Source organism: Pongo pygmaeus, chromosome 6 (assembly GCF_028885625.2).
Source record: "Pongo pygmaeus isolate AG05252 chromosome 6, NHGRI_mPonPyg2-v2.0_pri, whole genome shotgun sequence".
Classification (NCBI taxonomy): Eukaryota; Metazoa; Chordata; class Mammalia; order Primates; family Hominidae; genus Pongo; species Pongo pygmaeus.
The window spans coordinates 8,322,934-8,347,549 of NC_072379.2; the positions used below are offsets into that span (position 1 = coordinate 8,322,934).

At 40.2% G+C, this 24,616-nt stretch overlaps 1 protein-coding gene across 4 annotated transcripts in view; it reads right to left on the bottom strand.

The window, feature by feature from the left end:
* The window catches only part of SMURF1 (SMAD specific E3 ubiquitin protein ligase 1), a 116,194-nt gene that overhangs the window by 81,262 nt on the left and 10,316 nt on the right, over positions 1 to 24,616 (bottom strand). The gene's annotated exons all lie outside the window — the stretch shown is intronic.

Sequence of the window (24,616 nt, forward strand, 5' to 3'; positions counted from 1 at the left end):
ATTAAGCTAATGCATCATGTTGAAAGTCATTCTGCACACCCAGAAGTGACATGTTAAGGGAATAGCATGATTCCTGATGTGCAGTTATTTTCCCATGTTCTTTCCTCTCCAAGCCTACTCTGCTATACTCTCTCTACAACGCTGGGGCTAGGGTTTCACCAACTCACCTAGGTTTTCCAGACCCCCTGTTGGCTGACTCCCTGTTAACTTCTGCCAACAGGAACTCCTAGAGAGAGGATGGAAGATGACAGGAGAGAAAAAGGGAATTACTTCCTAGTTTCCTATTTCTGTCAGTATGCTACCAGCAGCAGCAGATGGTGGTTCCAGCCCCCACCTTCCGTTGTCACTCTTAGTGCCAGCCTCGCCACACCCCCTCACAGACACCGGCAAGCCGCAGGGCTTAGCCCTAGGTTGTCCTCAGGCTATACTGTGTTCACTCCCTCACCGGCTGGCTCTCCAAACACTGACCAGATGGGAGCCCTCTCAGTTGACTTGGCACCCACCAGGTCACAAACCCTCCCTAGGAGTTCAAACACTCACTGAGCTGCACCCACACCCTCAAACATCTGTATAGCAGTTCTGCAGTGCCTCTCTCGGAGGCCTGGAGACCAGCCCCACAGGAGCCCTGCACCAAGCTCCAAAGCTGTGGTAACACCATCTCTTATTTTTCCCCAGCCCTGGAAGTGATAGTGTCTGCACTATCCTAGTACCCCATTTCCTTCGTGTTTTGTCAGCCTTTGAACTCATATGTAACCCAATCCCCATATTCAATCTCTTCCATCTGAAATGCCTGCAGTAGTTTGTTTTTCTGACTGGACTCTGAGTGAGTCACCAAAGGTAATGAAAAAGCATTTGATAAAATTCGACATCCAAGTATGATTTTTTTAAACTTAATACAAGAAAAAGATATAAATGTTTTCTCCACATGATAAAATATACATATTTCAATTCAAAAGCTAATATGTCGCTTCATGGAGAAACATTAAGACACATTTCCATCAAAGCCAAGAGCAAACAAAGACATCCCTCGAACCACCAACACATAGTACATAGTGCACAGACTCCTTTGTACTGTAGAATAGTGTTGGGATGCATTAATGACGCAACAGAATAAGAAAAAGAGCTAGAAATAAAAAATGAGCTCCTGAAACATCGTTCAAGGATATAATTATTTATCAGGAAAATATACTGAAAAACTATTATAAGGAATAAGAATAATTCAGTGAGATAACCGTGAACACAATTAGAATACTGAAAACAACAACCTTTGTATCTACAGCCAATCTTAGTTCACAGATGTGATAAAGATCTCATTTAAAGCAATAGTGAAAAAAGATAAAATTCCTAGAAATAAACTTTAGAAATAAAACCATATGAAGAAAGTTTTATATATGAAGGGTTGAACAAATGGAAAAACATAACAAGTTCTTGGATAAAAAGATGCAACATAAAATCAGTTCTTTCCAAATTAATTAATCTAGGAATTTAATGCAATCCTGTGAAAATATTTATGGAATTTTTCTTGGGGAAGAATCAGGGAACTAGATATCAAGAGCTAGCTCACAGGAAATAAACAGCCCGTGAATATATGAAAGGACCCTCAACCTCACTCAAGAGAGATGCAGATTAAACCTACAATAAGATGCCATCTCTCACCTATCAGGCTGGCAAAAATCCAAGTTTGATAATCTATTGAAAAGATGATGCAGAAACAGACTAGAACAAATGCAAAATGTTACAACAGCTACGTAGGGAAGTCCAGCCACATCTATCATATCTGTTTAAATGCATGTGCCGTTTAACTCAGCAATCTTACTCTGGGAATGTCATCCATAGACCAACTGGCACATGTAAAGAAATGACATGCATGGGGCTACTTAGCACATCACTAAGGAACAAAGGCCTGGAAAAAGCCCAAGTGATCCAGCAACACAGGACTGATTGAGTAAATTCTGGTAAATACACAGCCATGAAAATGGATGAGAGAGGTCCCCAGGAAAATAGTACGTGACAAAAACAATACGCAAGTGGTAGACACAGGGTGCCGCCTTTTGTGTAAAAAGGGAGTTAACAAGTACTTTAGCATTTGCTTGTATTTGCACGTTGAGAACCATGGAAGGATCAACAAGAAACTAATAAAATAGCTACCAACTGCAGGTGCAGGACTTATTGAGTACTCCTTTTTATAGCACTTTGATTTTTGAACCAGTTCAATATATTACCCTAGTCAAGAGGTAGTGTAATAACTAATAAATAAATTTTAAAGGCCAAGAATAATGGAATAAAGGTCAATGATACAAAAAGGCAGTTCAGTGGAAAAACAAATACGAATGACACCTAAAAAGATGTTTATCCAAAATCATAAGAGAAAAGCCAATAAACCAAAAAGAGACGGCATGTATCTATCAATTTGTGAAGATCAACAAATTTGATACTAAGTAGTGTTGATGACGGTATAGAGAAACAGCCACTCTCAGACATTGCTGGTAGGGCATATAAATTAAAATAATCTCTATGAAGAGCTATTTAGCAAATTTAAATTTAAATTAATTTTAAATAAATTTCTTTTCTTTATAAACTACCCAGTCTGTGGTATTTGTTATAGCACCAGACAACGGACTAAGACAGGAGAGAACACCAAGTCTGTCACTCTATTAAAAACAATCAATAACTGGCAAAAACTGTCAGAATCAACTGTTTCAGAACACTGGGAAATAATCAAAAGCTTACTACAAGCAAGGGAACACCTCATACAAAATAAACAGCTAAGAGAGAGTCATGGAATTTTAATTTACCCTGGTCCCATCCGCTCCCCAGTTCAGCAGCAGCCTTGAAGGCAACAGTTAACATTCCAGTACAGGTACCTAGTACCACAGGGAGCAGAACATATCTTATTCTTAAAGAATTGTGGTTGATTGATTCGACCTGTCTAGTGGCTCCCTGAAGAACTGGCTCAAAGGGTATGCCTGTCTTTTGCCTAACTCAGAACTCTCCCAGGGCTAAGGTAGATATCAAGTAGAAGTGTGGGAGTGGTGGAGGTCTACAGGGGAGGAGAGGTGGGGTGTAGGGGTATGCATTTGTTGAAAACATTTAATGTACTCATTGCTATTACCTGGGGCAAGGGACAAACAATGGACTAATGTAAACACTTGGGAGGAAAGGCTAAGGAATGAGATACTTTGGGGAATATGGGCTTCATTTGAAGAGCTCCTACATATTTTTGTGAATCAAGAAAGTCACATGCATGCCACAACTGGGTGCATGCTGAAAAAAGACCTAAGAGGGCCCTAAGCTCCTACCTCTGGCTGACTTTCAGGATCTTTGCAAGCAGGAAGTAAAAACTAAGGCAGAGTTGTAAAATGCCTGGCTGCACCTTGAAGGTGCCTCACAACATACACCCAGCCCATTCGCAAAGACTGGGAGGTTTCTGTTGTTGTTGTCATTCCAGACGTGTAAATAAATCTCTAGTGATTCATTAGCTGACCACTAAGCTAGTGGAAGAGAGGCCTCTGTGGCCACACATGACAAAGGATACAGACTTCACAAAATTAGTTCAGAAAAGTCCTAAATGAACAAAGCATAGCTATAACAAGAAGCAACAATACACAGGAAGGGGGAGCATCTCATTTCCTGAGTTACCACATTATAATATACAAAAAATCCAGTTTGGAACAAAAAAATTACAAGACATAAACAAAAAACTATGGCCTGTACACAGAAAAAAGAAATTAACAGAAATTGCCCCTCAGGAAGCCTAGTCAGTGGACTTACTAGACAAAGACTATTTAAATCAATGGTCCTAAATAGGCTTGAAGAGCTAAAAACAAAAACAAAAGCCAGGTCTAAAGAACTAATGGAAACCATGAGAACAGTGTCTGAACAAATACAGAATATCAACAAAGTGACAAAAATTATAAAAAAGCAATCAAATAAAAATTCTGGATTTGAAAAGTACAATAATGTAAATTAAAAATTCACAAGAGAGGCTCAACAGCAGATTTGAATGGGTAGAAAACGAGGTCATGAGAATAGATATACCTGAGAATAGGTAACTTGAGGTTTTCTGGCTTGATGAACAGAAATAAAAAATAAAAAATAAAAAATAAAAAATAACTTTTTTTAAAATAGAGAGTCTAAGAAGTCTGTGGAATACCATCTGGCATAACATAAGCATAATGGGAATCCCAGAATGAGAGAAGACAAAGGAGCAGGAAAATTATTTTTTAAAATAATGACTGCAAGTGTCCCAAACTTGATGAAAAACATGAATCTACACATTCAAGAAGCTAAACAAACTTTTAAGTAAGATAAACTCAAAGGGATCCACACAGGAACACATTATAATCAAATTGTTATATGACAAAGACAAAGAGAGAATCCTGAAAACAGCAAGAAACAACTAATCATGTAGAAGGGATCCTCAATAAAAGTCACATCTGACATCGCATCAGAAACCATAGAGCCAAAGGCAATGGAATTATATATTCAAATTACTAAAAGAAAAACATTGTCAACCAAAAATTCTATATGTGCCAGAACTATCCTTCAAATACAAAGGAGAAATGAAGACATTACAAAGCTAAAAACCAAGAAAGTTTGTAGATAGTAAACCTGCTCTACAAGAAACGCTGAGGGGAGTCTTTCAAGCTGAAACAAAAGAACATTAGACGATAGGGCACGGTGTCTCACATCTGTAATCCCAGCACTTTGGGAGGCCGAGGCGGGCAGATCACGAGGTCAGGAGATCAAGACCATCCTGGCTAACACGGTGAAACCGTCACTACTAAAAATACAAAAAAGTAGCTGGGCGTGGTGGCGGGGCCTGTGGTCCCAGCTACTTAGGAGGCTGAGGCAGGAGAATGGTGTGAACCCGGGAGGCAGAGCTTGCAGTGAGCCCAGATCGCGCCACTGCACTCCAGCCTGGGTGACAGAGTGAGACTCCATCTCAAAAAAAAAAAAAAGGAAAATATATAGGTAAATTTTAAAAATGAATAGTAATGTTATTTTTGGCTTGTAACTCTTCTTTTTAAAATATGATTTAACAGATGGCTGCATAAAAATTATTACAAATACACACTGATGAGCACATAATGTATAAAGATATAATCTGTGACAATAACAAGATAAAGTGGTGGATATAACCATATAAGAGCAAAGTTTTTATATACCATTGAAACTAAATTGGTATTAAGTTAAACTGGATTGTTATAAATTAAGATGTTAATTGTAAACCACAGGGCAACCACTAAGAAAATACTATTTAAATTTGTACTAAAGGGAATTAAAATAATACACTAGAAAATATTTACTTAACATAAACAAGAGATTATTTTTAGATCCAATTACACAAATAGGTTGAAAATAGAAGGATAGAAAAGGATAACCCATGCAAATAGTAACCAACTGCAGTGGTTATATTAATATCAGATAAAATAGACTTTAAGACAAAAATTGTTATAAGGGACAAAGAAAAACCTTATATAATGATAAAAGAGTCAAACCATCAAGAAGATGTAACAGTTATAAGCATATATGAACTAACAATAGATCCCCAAATATATGAGGAAAAAAACTAACAAAATTGAGGGAGAAATAGCTCTACAATAATTGTTGGAGACAGCAATACTCCATTTTCTATAACAACAGAACAACTAAACAGAAGATCAACAAGAAAACAGAAGACTTAAAAAATACTACAAAGCAACTATACCTAACAGACATATACAGGACAGTTTACCCAACAGTAGCAGAAAACGTATTCTTCTCAAACACATGTGGAACATTCTTTAGGATACATATCAGGCCACAAAACAAGTCTTAATAAATTTTAAAAGAATGAAGTCATACACAGTATCTTCTGCATCCATACTGGAATAAAATTAGAAATCAATAACAGAAGGAAATTTGGAATTCACAAAAATGTGAAATTATACAATGTTTATCAATAGGTCAAGAAAAAAATGACAAGAGAAATTAGAAAATACTTTGAGAAGAATGAGAATGAAAATACAACATATCAAAATGTGTGGCATACAACAAAAGCAGTGAAGACAACAAAATTCATAGCTATAAATGCGTATATTGAAATAGGAAGACCTGAAATCAATACCTAAACTTCCATCTCAAGGAATTAGAAAAAGAACAGCAAATTCAACCCAAAGCAAGCAGAAGAAAGGAAATATTAAAGATTAGAGCACAGATAAGTGAAATAGAGAATAAAACAGCAATACAGAGAATTAAGAAAATCAAAAGTTGGTTCTTTGAAAAGATCAATAAAACTGACAAATCTTTAGATAGACTGACCAAGGAAAAAGGAGAGAAGATTTCAATCGCTAGAAATAAAAAAATGAAAGTGGGGACATGGGCCAGCGCAGTGGCTCATGCCTGTAATCCCAGCACTTTGTGAGGCTGAAGCGAGTGGATCAACTGAACCCAGGATTTTTGAGACTAGCCTGACAACATAGTGAAACCCTGTCTCTACGAAAAAGACAAAAATTAGCTGGGTATGGTGGCACACACCTGTAATCCCAGCTACTTGGGAGGCTGAGGTGCAGGGATCACTTGAGCCTGGGTGGCTAAAGCTGCAGTGAGCCGAGATCATACTACTGACAGAGTGAGACCCTGTCTTGAAAGAAAGAGAGAGAGAGAGAAAGAGAAACTAGGGACATTACTACTCAACTTAAAAAAAATACTATGAACAATTGTATGCCAACAAATTAGGTAACCTAGATGAAATGGACAAATTCTTAGAAATATGCATACTACAAAAACTGACTCGACACAAAAATTAAAAATTTTTTAAAGACTCAAGAAGAAAGAGAAAAATGAATAGACCTATAACAAACAGATGAATTCAATAACCAAAAGAGCTTCCAAAAAGAAAAACTCTAAGACCAGGTGGCTTCACTGGTGAGCTTTACCATAAACATTTTTTTTTAATTAACAAAACCCCTTCATAAATTCTTCCAAAAATAAAAGTAGAGGAAGCATTTCCTAACTCATTCTGTGAGGGCAGTATCACCCAGATACCAAAGTCAGACAAAGATGTTACAGACCAATATCCTTTATGAGTACAGATGCAAATAATCCTCAGTGAAATATGCACAAATTTAACATAGCGCATATTAAAAGGATTCTACACCATGATCGAGGGATTTATCCCAGGAATGCAAGGGTTCAACATACGAAATCAATCAGTGTAATATGCCATGTTAACAGGATAAAGGGGGAAAACCACAAAATCATCCAAATTGATGCAGAAAATTTTTTTGACAGATTCCAACATTCATGATAAAAATATTCAACATCCTTGGAATAGAAACTCCCTCAACTAGATAAAGGACATATATGAAAAACCCACAGCTTAACATCATATTTACTGGTGAAAGACCAAATGGCTTCCCCACTAATAACAGGAACAAGAGTAGACTGCACTTGACAAATAAGGTATCTGGATTGAAATGGAAGAAGTAGAACTATCTCTATTGAAAAATGACATAATCTTATATATAGAAAACCCTAAAGAATCCACACAAAAGCTGTTAGTGCTAATGAATAAGCTCTGCAGAACTGCAAAATACAAGATCAACATACTAAAATCAGCTGTATTTCAATATACCAGCAATGACAATCCAAAAATGAAATTCAGAAGAGAATTCCATTTACATTAGCATCAAAAAGAGTAAAATACTTAGAAATAAACTTAACCAAAAAAATACAAGACTCATACACTGAAAATTACATTATTGAAAGAAACTGAAGACTTAAACAGAAAGACATCCTGTGTTCACAGACTTAATAATATGAAGACATAATATTAGATGACAGTATTCCCAAAATTAACCTACAGATTCAAAGCAATTTCTATCAAAGCCCCAAGTGCCATTTTTATAGAAATGGATACGCTCATCCTAAAATTCATATAAAACTACAAGGGAGCCCAAATAGCAAAAATGATCTGGAAAAAGAATAAAGCTGAGGGACTCATACTTCCTATTTTAAAACTTACTACAAAGCAATAGTAATCAAAACAGTGTGGTACTGGCATAAGGAGAGACATTATAGAGCAACAGGATACAATTGAGAGTCCAGAAATAAAGCCATATATTTAAAGTCAATTTTTTTTTTCCAAGAGGGTGCCAATACCATTCAATGGGGGAAAAGTCTTTTTCAACAGTCTTTTCAACAAATGGTGCAGGAACAACTGGATATCTACTAGCAAAAGGATAAATCTGGACCCCCCTATGTCACACTATATATAAAGATTAATTCAGAATAGAACAAAGATCTAAATGTAAGAGCTAAAATATTAAAACTCTTAGAATAAAACATAGAGGTAAATTAGTTATGACTTTGGATTAGGTAATGATTTCTTCAATATGATACCAAAAGCACAAACAATGCTTTTTTTTTTTTTTTTTTTTTTCTTGAGACAGAGTCTCACTCTGTCACCCAGGCTTCAGTACGACGGCACGATCTCAGCTCACTGCAACCTCCGCCTCCTGGGTTCAAGTGATTCTCCTGTCTCAGCCTCCAGAGTAGCTGGAATTACAGGCACCCACCACCACACTCGGCTAATTTTTTTGTATTTTTAGTAGAGATGGGGTTTCACCATGTTGGCCAGGCTGGTCTCAAACTCCTGACCTCAGGTGATCCACCCACCTCGGCCTCCCAGAGTGCTGGGATTACAGGCATGAGCCACTGCGCCTGGCCACAACAAAATTTAAAAATAAAGAACTCCATCATTTAAAACTTTTGTGCAGCAAAGAACACTATTAAGAAAGTAAAAAGATAATCCATAAAATGGGAGAAAATATTTGGAAATCATATATCTGATGAGTCTAATATCAAGAATACATAGGCTGGGCATGGTGGCTCACACCTGTAATCCCAGCACTTTGGGAGGCCAAGGCGGGCAGACCACCTGAGGTCAGGAGTTCAAGACCAGCCTGACCAACATGCTGATATCTGTCTCTACTAAAAATAAAAAAATTATTGAACATTTCTCTAAGGAAGATATACAAATAATGGATAAATAGTGGACATTTCTCTAAGGAAGATATATAAGTGGTCAATAAGCACGTGAAAATACCCTCATCCTCATTAGTCATTAGGGAAATGCAAATCAAAACCATAATAAGATACTACTTCCTACCTTTAGGATGCCTGTAATAATAACTAAACAGCAAAAAACAAAACGATGATGGAAAATAACAAGTGTAAACTAGGATGTGGAGAAACTGAAACCCTTGAACACCACTGATGGGATGGTAAAATGATGCAGTGGCTGTGGAAAACGGTTTGGCAGTCCCTCAAAATTTAAATACAGAATTCCATATGACCCAGCATTTCCATTCTTAGGTACATATCCAAGAATAAAAACATATGCATATGTTCACACAAAAACTTGCCCACAAATGTTCATAGCAGCATGATTCCCAATAGCCAAAAAGCAGAAACAATCCAAATGTCAATCAATTAAAAGAATGTGGTCTATCCATGCAATCAAATATTACTTAGCAAGAAAAAGGAGTGAAGTATTGATACAAGTTACGACAGGATTGAACCTTGAAAACGTTATGCCAAGTGAAAGAAACCGACACGAAAGGCCACACACATATGATTTCATTTTCATGAAACATCTAGAACAGGCAAATTCATAGGGACAGAAGCGGATTAGTAGTTGCAAAGGCTAGGGCTGGGGGAACGGAAAGTGACTGCTTAATGAGTATTGGGTTTCTTTTGGGGGTGATGAAAATGTTCTAGAGTTAGATAGTGGTGATGGTTGTACAACACTGGGAATGTACTAAGAGCCACTTAATTATACACAGTAAATTTTATGTTGCATGAATTTTACCTCAATTTTTTTTTTTAAAGACAGCTCTATATTATACTGATATGGGAGGATCTCTAAGATAGTTCCTATTTATTTCTGTATTGTTATTTTTAGACAGGGTCTTGCCCTGTCACCCAGGCTGCAGTACGTGACGCAATGACAGCTCACTGCAGCCTCAACCTCCTGGGCTCAAGCGATCGCCCCATCTCAGCCTCCTGAGTAGCTAACATGCCAATTTTTCTTTTTTCTTTTTTTTTTTTTTTTGGTAGAGAAGGGGTCTCGCTATTTTGCCCAGCCTGGTCTTGAATTCCTGATCTCCAAGATACATTGAGGAAAAAAGCAAAGTAAAGAACAGTGTATAGTATGCTTCTTCTTAAAGGGGGATGGGGAGGTAGAGAAAGAATATATGTACAAGTATTTTTATCTAGCGTATCTTTGCTAAAATATACAAGGAATTGTTACCAGTGGATTGCCTCTGGGAAAAAGAACTTGAAGGCAAAGGCCAGGCGTGAAGAGATTTCCTTTCCAAATAAGCCATCTTGTACAGTTTAAATGTTACACTGTGTATGTATCACCTTCCCTCCCCACAAAGAAATTAACCTTTTAAAAAGAGTAAATATGTAAATAAAGGGGCCATTATATAATGAAAATATGCTCACAGGAAGGTTGTTGACCCATGCCGGGAGAAAAAAAAACACTGGGAATGAGATTCTAGAAGTGTTTATCTAACAGTGACAGATATTGGAGTAATTTTAAAAAATATAATTAGGCATTTCCCAAATACAAGATTATATAAACAGTACAACTCGTCATAATAGAAGCTGGAAGGCTGTGTATGTGACAACAGCCTGCTCAATGATAAGCTCCAATCCTCAGGACCCATGGCTCTCCAGGGACAGGAAAACCTGGGCACCTTCCTCCTCCCACTTCAGATCTCCCCACTTGGGGGCCTTTGGGCACTGACAGGTAAGGGGGTTCTCTATATTGAAAGGAGCTTTCAAACACCATTTCTATGATTCAAGGAGAAAGAGAGATTGTATAAAATACCCATGGTTATAGACCAACACCCCATTTTCAACTCTTTTGTCTTGACTCTGAAGATCTTCCAACTGTCCCTAAAAATTCGATGTATTGGTTTAACTCATGGTGATATGGTTTGGATATGTGTCCTCTCCAAATCTCATATTGAAATGTGACCTCCAGTGCTGGAGCGGGGGCCTACTGGGAGATATTGGGTCATGGGGGCGGACCCCTCATGAATGGGTTGGTGCCATCCCCATGGTAATGAGTGAGTTCTCTGGTAATTCACATGAGATCTGGTTGTTTAAGGAGCCTGGCACCGCACACCTTCCCTCACCATGTGATGCCTGCTCTCTCTTTGTCTTCCACTATGATTGGAAACTTCCTGAGGCTTCCCCAGAAGCTGAGCAGATGCCAACACCATGCTTCGTGTACAGCCTGCAGGACCGTGAGCCAATCAAACCTCTTTTCTTTGTAAATTACTCAGTCTCAGGTATTTCTTTATAGTAATGCAAGAATGAACTAACAAGTATGGCTTCAAAGTCTCCAGGTACACTTACAGGCATCAGACAAAAAGATGTCCTATCATTGTCTATTACTACGTACAATCTGCAACACAACCTAAACAAAGCAACTTGTTTCACCCACACTCCCTCAGAGTCGTGATTGTTTTCCACTTCCATCAGATTACCACCAAATCCTCTCTCCCGAGTTTTAAATTCATGACAGAAGCTGCTACTGATTCTGTCTACAATGGCAGAATCTCCCAAAGAAGCCGGGAGTGAGAGCCAGTCCTTCCTGCCCTGTCTTCTTTATTTCTAGAGCTGAAAAAAAAATAACAAACCTGGAAGCCCCACTCAGCAGCAGCTTTTGCAGTCTGTGGCTTAATTTAAGGAAGCATTCCACGAAACCTCTGAAGAGAATCTAAATTTAGATTAAAGTCTTTCACCATCAATGGCAGCTTCTCAGCTAGGGAACCCACATGCAGAGCAGTGTAGTGGGAAAGGGGAAAAAAAAAAAAACAACTTTAAAATACAGATAAATGTGTCATCATTGAGGGAAGTGAAGCTGGCATTATTTAGCCCAAAGAGATTTGCTTTTTTTCCCCCAACATCTTAATTCTTGATAAAGGGGTGGTATACAAAAACTTTTAGGGAAAGAAACAGTGAAATAAGGAAGATGGATTTTCTTTACAAGATTTCTATTAAGAGAGCAAATAAGCTATTCTGTATACCAGGATGTCTGTAACGATAAAATCGGGCATCAAGATATTGAAATTAACACTGTCTCCAACAGAGTTCTCTAACACTGAGTCAGATGGCAGAGGAAAACCATCTACTTACCAGTTCTGTTTCCCCAACACCCTACTCTTCCCAAATATGTCAATTTAGACCTTGAATTCTGAGATGGTAAGAGTCAAAGCAAAAAAAAAAAACAAAAACAAAAAACAAAAAACTAGTGTGGGTTGAGATTAATGACAATTAACAGGGAAATAATGCTATTTTCTATGCATTTTTCTAACCTTGAAGAGTAAAGCTGATCCATTTAAAAGCTAATCTTACCCAATGTTCCATTCCCAAAATAAAATTAAGATATTATATATAATTTCTAAATTAACACTTAGCAGACCTATCCTCTCTCTCCTCCAAAACAACACCTAGTTTGCAAGCCATATCTACAGACAGATTTCAGCAGATAACTGTGTAAAAGAAAAGAGAGTGATATTTTCTCTGTTCTTTAAGACTCGCATCCTCCTCTTCTCCCCGCCCCCAGTCAGCTGGGAAACACTCCCAGATCCTTCCCAAGCTTAGTTTGGAAGTAAAGCTCAGCTTTGATAAACACTCAGCCCAGGAAATGCTTTGGATCGTAGACCACTTAGAATACTTAGCTTGTCCTTTCCCAAGAGGTCTCTTTTCAAACTCGGTTTGATAGGCGATTTGGCGGTTTTTAAATTTTCACTAAAACCTCTTGGCGCATTGCTGAGAGAAAATCATAGCAGTCTGGAAACCGCACACATGGTGCAGGGACGCACCACACCCAAGACAAGCTCCTCAAACTCCAGGGGAAAACCATTGTTCCAACGAGCTCCCAACAGGACTCTCTGCAGGAACCAGGGAGCGGCGAGGGGAACAGAGTCTCCACTGCGCATCACCTTCACTGTGCCATCTTGGTAGGTGCTTGGTATCGTCAACAACAAACGATGCTGGACCCGAGGAAAAGACTACAAGAACCTGTTTTTAGCATTTTGAAATGTTAGGCCGGGCAGGTGGCTCACGCCTGTAATCCCAGCACTTTGGGAGGCTGAGGCTGGTGGATCATCTGAGGTCAAGAGTTCAAGACCAGCCTGGGCAACATGGTGAAGCCCCGTCTCTACTAAAAATACAAAATTAGCCGGGCATGGTGGCCTATGATCCCAGCTACTCAGGAGGCTGAGGCAGGAGAATCGCTTGAACCCGGGAGGCAGAGGTTGCAGTGAGCCAAGATCGGGCCACTGCACTCCAACCTGGACAGTAGAGTGAGACTCTGTCTCAAAAAAAAAAAAGAAAAAAAAAAAAAAAAAAGGCTGGGCGCGGTGGCTCACACCTGTAATCTCAGCACTTTGGGAGGCCAAAGCAGGTGGATCACCCGAGGTCAGGAGTTCAAGACCAGCCTGGCCAACATGGTGAAACCTCATCTCTACTAAAAAATACAAAATTAGCCAGGTGTGGTGGTGGGCGCCTGTAATCCCAGCTACTTGGGAGGCTGAGGCAGGAGAATCGCTTGAACCTGGGAGGCAGATGTTGCAGTGAGCCAAGATGGCACCATTGCACTCCAGCCTGGGTGACGGAGTGAGATTCCTTCTCAAAAAAAAAAAAAAAATAGTGTCCTTGACCGCACTACTAAAAGGCTCACTCCATAGCACTGACGTCAGCCATACCACAGGGCTTTTTTCTTTCTTTTTTTTTTTTTTTTTTTTACATAATCATAATTTCACATCACTTCTCTGTGTCTTTTGGACAACCACTGGTGTTGTACTTGGGAACTGTTCAAAATATCTCGAAGATCCGACAATTGTCTATAGTAGCAAACCCTCTCAACTTGGTTCATGAGTTCAAAGGCTAATGAAGCAGAATCCCAAATGCTGTCTCAAAGTGACAGGCAGGTTCATGAAACTGAACAGAATGTGAAGCCAAGTTCTTTCACCGAGAGAAAATGGTGGCAAGGCCTGAGGACAGAGCCAAATAGAAACATAGGACAGGGCTAGCCTAAACCAAGAATTCCCAAACTTCCAGAAGTCACTGAAACTTTGATTTATTTTTTTTTAGTAAAACTGCAATCACAGAGTGACCTTTCAAAAATATATATGCAATACATAATAAGAAGGCAAAGTTTGCTCTGATTTTTAGTAAATAGCCAGTAGCAGTGTAAGCCAAGTTATAAACGGCAATAAAAAAATAAATATTATGGCCAGGGAGTGGTGGCTTACACCTGTAATTCCAGCACTTCGGGAGGCTGAGGATCACTAGAGACCAGGAGTTCGAGACCAGCCTGGGCAACATTGTGAGACCGTGTCTCTACAGAAAATTAAATAATTAGCCGGGCATGGTAGTGCACACCTGTAGTCCTAGCTACTCAGGAGGCCAAGGTGGGAGGATCTGCTTGAGCCCAGGAGGTTGAGGCTGCAGTGAGCTACGATTGCACCGCTGCACTCTAGCCTGGGTGACAGAGAGAGATCCTGCCTCAGATATTTCAAAATAGACAGATAGATAAATATTAGGTTGGTAAGAGGGGATGGGAATGTGGGGAGAACAAATATGATTTTCCATTTTATATGGTTACTCATCTGTATCATAATAAAGCTTGCATCATTTCCCCTCCATGCCACAGCCCTTGAACTGATCACTTTCTGAGAACGTTGGCTAAACATGAGAGCTCCTAACTGAATGACAGTAAGAGTTTAATCTGGAGACAAAAAGGAAAAGAACTAGATTTAGAAACAATCTTTCCTCCAACTTACAAAGTAAGAAGCCAAATATCTTCCCAAAGCAGTTCAACTTTAGTGCACTTGCAAAATACTCTCAGTGAAGCCTTAGGCAAGTCAGCCCCTAACATGTGCGGGGCAACAGCTGGGTGCCAGGTTACTTCACTTGTTCCTTGCAACAACCTGATGGGGTAGGTCTTGTCTAAGGCTTAAAGATGAAGCACATGATTTGGCCAAGGCTACTGGTATGTGGTGGAACTGGGTTGGCTGACTCCATTGCATTTCACTGTCTCAAAAATAGGGACAAGAATAGGACCTATCTTGTGAGTTTGTCAAGAGGAGGAAATACAACTCATGAAAAGTGCTTGAGTGCAAGAGGAGGAAATACAACTCATGAAAAGTGCCAGGCATCATTGCTGCCTGGCAAATAGTAAAGAGTTTCAATAATTGACAAATAGCTTTATTATTATTGTCCAAAGTCACCCCACTAGCAAGCAGCAGAGCTGAACTGGAAATCCAGGTTAGCAGCACTCTTAAACCCATACTCCCAGTGGTAGTCACCTTAGAATAGTAAGGTATAGCTTACCAGCCTCGCCCAGTTTCCATTTAAAAAGGCCAAAGGGCAGAAGGGGCACTCCAAAGTCCCAACACTGAAGCTTTAATGCTAGCACTTGGCAGAATCTCATTCTAGAATAATTTGGAGAGACTCCAAGCTTTGGGCATGAAGGCTGCACAGCTCTAGCAAAAGTGATCCAAGGGTAGAACCAAGTGAAGGGAAAACGGGACAGGAGCTTCTACAGAATCTGCCTCTCTACCTGAACAGTTCCCTTCTGTGCACTTTAGGTTTGACCTACTTTGCCCACAAAAAGGTTTTAAGCAGTATCTGACTGTAAATGGAAGTAGGTCCAGTGCCAAAAAGGAAAAAAAAAAAGTCACTACACAAATACTAACTTACCATTGACTGGAGGAGCCACAGTTGGGATCCAATTAGTACTTCTAAGAAGGTTTTAAGAAAGCATGTTACAATAAAGCAGCAAGACACTAAAGCAAGGACATCCAGGGCAGGGCCAACTAAACTTCCCTCTGAATGCCAATGCGCTTTATCAAGACATCTGTCATCATACAAAAATTTAACTTACTTACAGACACTTCTTATCTACTTGGAGTGGTTTTTCAAGGGCCAAATAGAAAGCTGACATTAACTTAGTAACAATGTACAGAATGGATAAACAGTATTTACTTCGTCTGGTCTCTACCGTGTTTATTATATCCCGTACTCCACTTGCCAGACAACCTAGAGCATAGTAGTTATTCAATAAAAATTCTCATTCATTCATTCACTCATTCATTCGAGACAGGGTCTTACTCTGTTGTCCAGGCTGGAGTTCAGTAGCGCCATCATAGCTCACTGCAGCCTCAAACTCCTGGGCTCGAGATGCTCCTGCCTCAGCCTCCCAAGTAGCTGGGACTACAAGCATGCACCACCATGCCTGGCTAATTTTTTGTTTTTGTTTTTTTAAAAAATGGGAGGTTCTCACTATGTTGCCCCAGCTGGTCTTGAGCTCCTGGGTTCAAGCCATCCTCCCACCTCGGCCTCCCGAAGTGCTGGGATTACAGGCATGAGCCACTGTGCCCAGCCAATACATGTTTTTGTTTTTGTTTTAAAGAATCTTTGTAAAGCACTTAGTCTAAACTTTGGGCCCAATAAAGGAGTGCTTGTGAAACATCCTAGAAAGACTATCATCCAGCATTTGTGTAAACACAGTAACACACTTTGTGAATGGGGCCTCATCTATTTCCTCATTAGGTGTCGCTCTGTGTCACCAGGTTCCTTCCCAAGTAGCACAACAGCAGTCATCATCACAGCTCACATTACCTATACACTTACCCGTGCACCCTGCTGGCACTTTCCATGGCTAGAAGGTGGCAAAGCCAGGACTGGAACCCAGGCCACTTGCCTCCAGCACCTGGCCCTTAGTTCCCATGCTACTCCAGTCCCTGGATCCAATGCTATCCTCAGGGCATGAAAGGAAAAGTCCCTACTTTCTACCCAGCAGGCCTATAAAATTACAATTTATCATCTCATTTCCTGATCCAATCTCCCCGACATCTCACGACTTCTACAGAAGCCAGGTGTCCTCTCTTCCCTCTGCCTGCCTGGCACCTCTTCTGTCAGTCTGACCTGCAAAGCAGCCAGACTCATATCCACTCTGTCTTCGCTTATGCTATTACCACATGGTCTCTCAGCCCAGGCAGATCCTTCTAGAGCCAGTTCACATTTGGCCTCCCCAACAACTAGACTCGGAGGTGCTTTGTATTGTTACTTAACTGTTTCTAGCAAATGTCCCATTTCCCTATGGCTGTTAAGTTTCTGGTAGAGACAGTCTTTTTCAATACTCCTCTCTATTGACTGTAGTATTCAATGAGAACAGCAAGCATGTATGACGTTGGTATTTATCTTCCTTTAGAATGACGAGAAAATTAATATCAAATTCTAATGCAAAAATCATAAGCCTTAATATTAAAGAATCAAGCCTCATTTCAAATAATAAAGTACTTATTTCTCCTTTATACTTTTCAATAAGCATATATTCCTTTTTTTTTTTTTAATTATGGGCTGGGCTGGGTGCAGTGGCTCACGCCTGTAATCCCAGCACTTTGGGAGGCTGAGGCAGGCAGATCACAAGGTCAGGAGTTCGAGACCAGCCTGGCCAATATGGTGAAACCCCGTCTCTACTAAAAATGTAAAGATCGGCCAGGCGTGGTAGTGTGTGCCTGTAGTCCCAGCTACTTGGAGGTTGAGGCAGGAGAATTGCTTGAACCCAGGAGATGGAGGTTGCAGTGAGCTGAGATTGCGCCACTGCACTCCAGCCTGGGCGACAGAGCGAGACGCCGTCTCAGAAAAATAAATTTTAAAAAATTAAAAAGTTTAATTAGAAATTATGTATACAGATATTTGTGTGGCAACACATTGGGATAAGATGCATTGATCTGGTATTTGTATATTTAAAGTTATTATTCTTTAATTAGATGCTCTTTTGCTCTTAAGCATTTGATAATCTGAACTGGGTTCATTCAAAGCGTTATGAATTTCACAGCTATTAAAAAGAAATCGGCTATATCAAGAGGAGCTGTGTGATGTAGAAACAAATTAACATAACAGAAGTGTATTTCTTGCTCAACTACGTGTTCAGCATAGGTTGGGTCTGAGCAGGGGCCAGGGAGGAAGGGCCAGCTTCGGCTTCATGTAATCACTCAGGGATCTAGGCTGATAGAGGCTCCACCACATGACACACAGCTTCTGTGGCAGAGCTGGAGGTTCCTAGTGCTTCAGCCCCGAAGTGGGACAACTCACTTCTCACAGTTTGCTAGCCGGAAGTAGTTACATGGTCCCACCTAACTGCAAGGTCACACGGGAATGTTGACGAGCACAGGGATAGTCACTGCATAGTGAATGTTCCTGCCACGGAGGCAGATCAGGAGGTAAGGAAACAGAGAAATCCCTGATCTGTATGTGCAAAAAGCAAGTATACAACAATGCACACACAATGCTTCCATCTGTGTTAAAAGAAAAAGAGGGAGGGAGTGAGAAAAGGAAGAGGCATTTTAAAAAAATCTCTGGAAGAACACAAGAATACCATGGTAAGAAAAGCTCGGCCGGGCCTGGTGGCTCACGCCTGTAATCCTAGCACTTTGGAAGGCCGAGATGGGAGGATAACTTGAGGCCAGGAGTTCAAAACCAGCCTGGTCAACATAGCAAGACCCCATCTCTAAAAAAATTTAAAAAAAAAAAAAAAAAAAAAGAACAGCTCTTTCTCTGGAGGCAAGCTGGTTAACAAGGGACAGAGGGGAAAGGAGGCATATTTTTCACAATCACACTTTTATACCATATGTATGTATTATCTACTTAGAAATACTAACTAAAATAATGTTTAGGCTTTGAGACATGCACTTCAAATGAACAAGTTGGGTTTTTTTCCCGAATAAAGTCCAATTTATTCTAGTATGAGAAACACCAAATCCTTGACTCATACTGCTTGAAATGAAACACCTGGAGTAACTGTGACAAAATCATATCCTTTTGTAAAGTCTTGCTGAGAGATCGTGGACTGGCTTGTGTCTATTCTAAATATAAACAACGCTACTATACAGGCGATACGAAATGTACTTAAATCGATAAACTGTCTTCTTTTGAGAATAATTTTACTTTTATTTCAATTCAGGTTCCATTTTCTAAACCAAAACTCCTTTTCTAAAACAAAAATGTACTTTCTGTACTGTTCAGCTGAACCCTATGCAAAATACAGTAAATAAACCCTCTGGGGTTTCCCAAAAAAAAAATAATATTGCTGTTTCAGAATGCATTAAGATATGGAATGTACCAGGGTATAGTCTTTTACAAAATTATACCCAACACCCTCAAATAATACTTAAATACATCACATGCCAGATGTGCCAGGAGATAGCCTCTCGGGCTTATGACAAGATGACCGAATGGCACATCTGTTCTTCTCATGTGGTTGTCTTAAAAGCAGAATCCTGCTGACATTTGGCTGATGAGGTTAAGCCATGAATAATGCAGTCAGTAAACAGGTCAAGTCCCCAAAACGGCTTCCATAATTCATTTCAATATTAATATCAAAAAGCAAGCCTTTAAAAAAAAACAGGCTTATAATAAATATCCCATTCATAACATTCTAAATACCAGGCTCCTAAGGGAAATGGCATTCTCACAAGGCTATATGCTATCCTTGCGGGTTTTACTTCTAAATTTATGCTAAGCGTATTACATAGCAACTTTTTACTCTACAAGTTGGTCCTTAAATAGCCTGTGACTATCATTCAAGTTCTATAATACCCTGTCCACATTTAAATTTTAGTGGAAAATCAACTACCACGCATTGCTTTCAAATATCAATATTGTACTCTCTAAACTGAATGTGCTAGGTGTATCAAAGGTGTTTACCTAATCAGGCTTTCTGCCAATAGTTCGTGCTACTCTAAGAGGTTACCGGCACTACCATTTAACCTGCCTTTACCTCCCAAACAGGTTTATTCAAGCAATAGTAACGATTTCCAAAAACATGTGTCATATTTTTTCTAAATCAATGAAGAAAAGTAAATAACCGAAGGTGCCAAGCCAATCTTGGGTGTTATATAATCCATTATTTAAGCCTACAGAATAAATGAGTGATTATTAAATTTCCAGTGTTGCAACACATGAGGCCAAATTCAATGTTAAGTTTAGAACAAAAACAAAAATGAAAAGAAACTTTAGATCATACTCTATTATGTTTAAACCAAGACAGATGGTGTATATTTATGAGTATGCAAACAATTCCCAGGACTTCCAAGTCAGAGGCAGCCCTAAAACCGTATATCATTGATTTCAAGACACATTTTCTCATGTTTTGAAATCTTCAAATGAATCACATTTTGCAATATAATTACCTGTGTTTCTTTTTACGTAGTACCTAAAACAATGGTATGACTTGCAAGCGGTCATCTTAGATTCATTGAAATAAGACCATGTTACTATTAGCTAACACATATTGAACACGTTATGTACCAGACAGTGCATGTGGATTATTTCATTTACTACCCACAACAACACTCTGAAGTGATTCCAGTTATTTCCCCATTTTTACGTTATGTTATTATTTTAAGACGGTCTCACCCTGTCACCCAGGCTAGAGTGCAGTGGCACAATCACAGCTCATTGTAGCCTCAACCTCTTGCGCTCAAACAATTCTCCCACCTCAGCCTCCCAAGTAGCTGGGACTACAGGTGTGCACCACTATACCCAGCTAATTTTTTTTTTATTTTTGTAGAGATGGGGTCTTGCTGTGTTGCCCCAGCTGGTCTCAAACTCCTGGGCTCAAGTGATCCTTCCACCTCAACCTCCCCAAGTATTGGGATTACAGGTGTGAGCCACTGTACCCAGCCTTCCCCCATTTTTATAGCTAAGGAAACTAAGAAATAATGTCATTTGTGTAAAGGCATGGGCTGGCTCCAGCCCAGCCCTTCATCATTCCACCTTGCTGATTCCACAGATGGAAGAGCTTGGGGGTCTGTTGGATTCAACCATTCCTGGAACACAGGTTCGAACTTCAGCAAAGCATCTTACAAGAACTTTTTTTTTTTTTTTAAGAATATAGAAGTGAAAATACAGAGCCCCAGATATCAAGAACAGACATTAATTCAAAGAATTTATTATACGGTAGGGCTGGTAATCACTTATCCTATAAAAATCATATTATTGCATAAAAACTAAATTATTTTTCTTTCTACACATCCTGAATTCAATTTACAGATAATCAGCATGTAATTTTCTTTCTTAAAACTGCTGTTATCTCTAGAGAAATAACTTAAGAATGTATTCCTATAATCTGTACCTGAATTTTGTTTAAAAATACTCCCAAATAGGCTGGGCGTAGTAGCTCACACCTGTAATCCCAGCACTTTGGGAGGCTGAGGCGGGCCAATCAGCTGAGATCAAGAGTTCAAGGCCAGCCTGGCCAATATGGTGAAACCCATCTCTACTAAAAATACAAAAAATTAGCCAGGCACGGTGGCACATGCCTGTAGTTCCAGCTACTCGGGAGGCTAAGGCAGGAGAATCACTTGAACCCAGGAGGCAGAGATTGCACTGAGCTAAGATCACACCACTGCACTCCAGCCTGGGCGACAAGAGTGAAACTCCGTCTCCAAAAAGAAAAACAAAAAGTCCCAAATAACATTATACAACAATCTAGGAACATTCTGCAATACAAATTGACAACAAAATTTATGGGGCTAAGTTCACATATAAAGGTACCACTCCTAACCCTTGGTCAAAAATTCTTGGCACTTTTACCAAAATATATCTTTTGCTTCATACTACCACAAAGAAGGTATACTTCTTTTTCAGAAGTGCATTAAATGATAGCTGTACCTTCCTTTTACTCAGCATAATGAAGCTAACATTATAAATTTTAAAAGAAAACAATCGGTATCATCTAGTTATTTATTGATTGCCCACCTGGTATCCATATTCCTGTTCCCCCAAATAACCCAAGTCTGTATTGTGGGTGGGACTAACCCCCTGATTAGATTCAAAGATGGAACCTAATTGTCCAACGAGCACATCCCATCATCCCAGCCGCAGCGGTTGGTTCAGCAATGAACACTTGACCCAAATTAGGCCAATGAGACAAGAGGATTCAACTCCAGGCCTTCTACTCCAGGACTGAGCTGTTGAAGAAGCAGACTTTTAACTTTTTTGCTGGATTTAAAGCTGCAAGTAAACAGCCATGGAGCTGTTGGCAGCCACCTTTTGAGCACAAGGGGAAGAGATGGTCGTGAATAGTGCTGAAGTCACAACGCTGAGATACAGAGAGAAACCAGGTCCTTGCTTTGTCATTGGAATGACTTGGGCTTTTCAGTGAATTCACTAAAATTCTCTCTATTGAGCTAATTTAACCTAGGTTTTCTGCTACTTACATCTGAAGGTATCCTGCTTTTAAACAACAACAACATTAGGAAGCGCGATATTGTAAATAAAAGACAGAACTAAAAATGTGGAAATTAGTTGAAGAAAGGAGGCAGGGTGAAAAAACCAATGAACAACCTCCTCACTCGGCCTGAGAATTTAACTATCTTTATTATCAGGGAAAGAAACAATCAGACTGTGGTCTGATGCAACCACCAAGACTACAAGGAACACTAAGGGACTTGGTAGGAAAGAATCAAGGAAATGGGTAGGTGGGTGGTTCTCGCCTGTAATCCTAGTACTTTGCGAGACTGAGATGGGAGGATCGCTTGAAGCCAGGGGTTCTGGACAAGCCTGGGCAATATAGTGAGACCCTGTCTCTATAAAAAGTTTAAAAATTAGCTGGGCATGGTGGCTCATGCTGAGGTGGGGATGACTTGAGCCCAGGAGTTTGAGGCTGCAGTGGGCTATGACTGTGCCATTGTACTCCAGCCTGGGCGACAGAACAAGATCCTGTCTCAAAGAAAATGCAGTGAAGAGGGAGGAAAAGAGGCCCTTTCTGCTACAAAATGCAATCTAGGGGAACCAAGAGATAGGATGAAGAAAGAAAGGGAGGGAAGACTTAGCAGGAGATAAGGCTGTGGGGTAGGGTGAGCAAAAGAAGGCTTCCCCAGGTCTCTCCCAAGCACTCAGGTCCAGTATTCACAGCCTGAAAATGGGAAACGTTATTCAAGATGCAACTGCAAAGCTTGGGCAAGGGGCAAATGAATGATGTCTCTCCAGTCCAACCAGTTATCTCCAACAGCCCTGAGGGAGAGGCTAAGGAAAAGACCAGGAAACCAAAAGCTACAAAGATGGGCCAAATTCCAGAATTAAAATTTCGGGCTTTGGTTCAAGCCCCTGGAATGGCCCAGAAGCCCAAGATAGAGTAGATTTGCCTTTTAGGGTATCACATAGTCAAAGAAACCCCAAGCCTGGCTGACAACAACCTGTAATTGCTTGATCTCTAATCCCTGCCCATAACAACAAGAAGTGGCTATGAACACAATGGTGCCTCCAGGAGAGGTGTCCTCCGACGCCCAACTCAGAGGCGACCAGGAGATCCAATAAATAAGGGCATTATTTCTCTCATTCACCAGGTATTTGTGAGCACCAGCAGGTGCCAAGCAGTGTTGAAGGGGATACAGAAGTAAACAGACAGCAAGGACCCTAGCTTCACAGAACTTGACTACTAAGAGCAGAGACAGAAAATAAAAATTGATTGGACATTGGTAGATGGATGATGGGAGAATATCCAAACAAAAATACCACGAAGTGATGAGTGCTGTGAAGACAGCAGAATAGGCTGCCTGATCGTGAGTGAGGGAGCGACTATGAAGGGATGGTCAGGGAGGGTCTCCCTTAGGCTGAAGGCCTGAATGACAGGAAGAAGCCATTGAGAAGTCGAGAGGAAGAGTAGTATAACATCACACAGACACACGGACACACACACACACACACACACACACACACACAGAGGAATAATTCATGCAAAAACCCTTAAGCAGGATTAAACTCGCCACATTTGAGGACTGGGGTGGAGAATAAGGCAGAACCTGGCACAGAGGCGGCCAGAGAGGAAGAGGGCAGGATCACAGAAGGAGTTTGATTTTATTCTGAGTAGGGAGCTGCTGGAGGGCTTTAAGGAAGGAAATGACATGATCTGATTTATGCTCTTAAAAGATTTAGGGATGACAGTTTAGTGGTTGCCAGGGTCCCAGGGACTGGGGATGGCTGGATGCGGCTAGAAAGGGATTGCTCCAAGGAGGCTGGGGTGGTGGTGTAGCTGGGCATCTTGATTGCAATGGTGGTGACATGAATTTGTACATGGGATCAAACTGCATAGACTGCTACACACGCACACACCCCACACCCACACACAGTGCACGCGGAGCTAGTGAAATCTGACTAAGCTCTGGATTGCACCAACGTAAACAGTTTCCCGGGTCTTTTTGCTTGCGTTATTTTGCCCTTACTTTTTCCCAATCCTTAGAACCCGTGAACATGTTCCTGGTTTTGACATTATGCCACAATTATACAAAACACTAAAACTGGGGAAGGCTGAGTGAAGAGTACACAGGACCTCCCGGTACACTTCTCTCCCATCTCCTGTGAATCTATCATTACTTCAAAATTAAAAAAGAAAAAAAAAGATTTCTAAGGCTGCCATTTAAGGTATAGATTAGAGAAAGTAGGAGGTAGAACCACAATATGTGACGCCAATCCACACTCAAGGAAAGGGTTAAAATGAAAAAGAAAACACCCAGATTGGCAAAGGAGCACCTGGAAC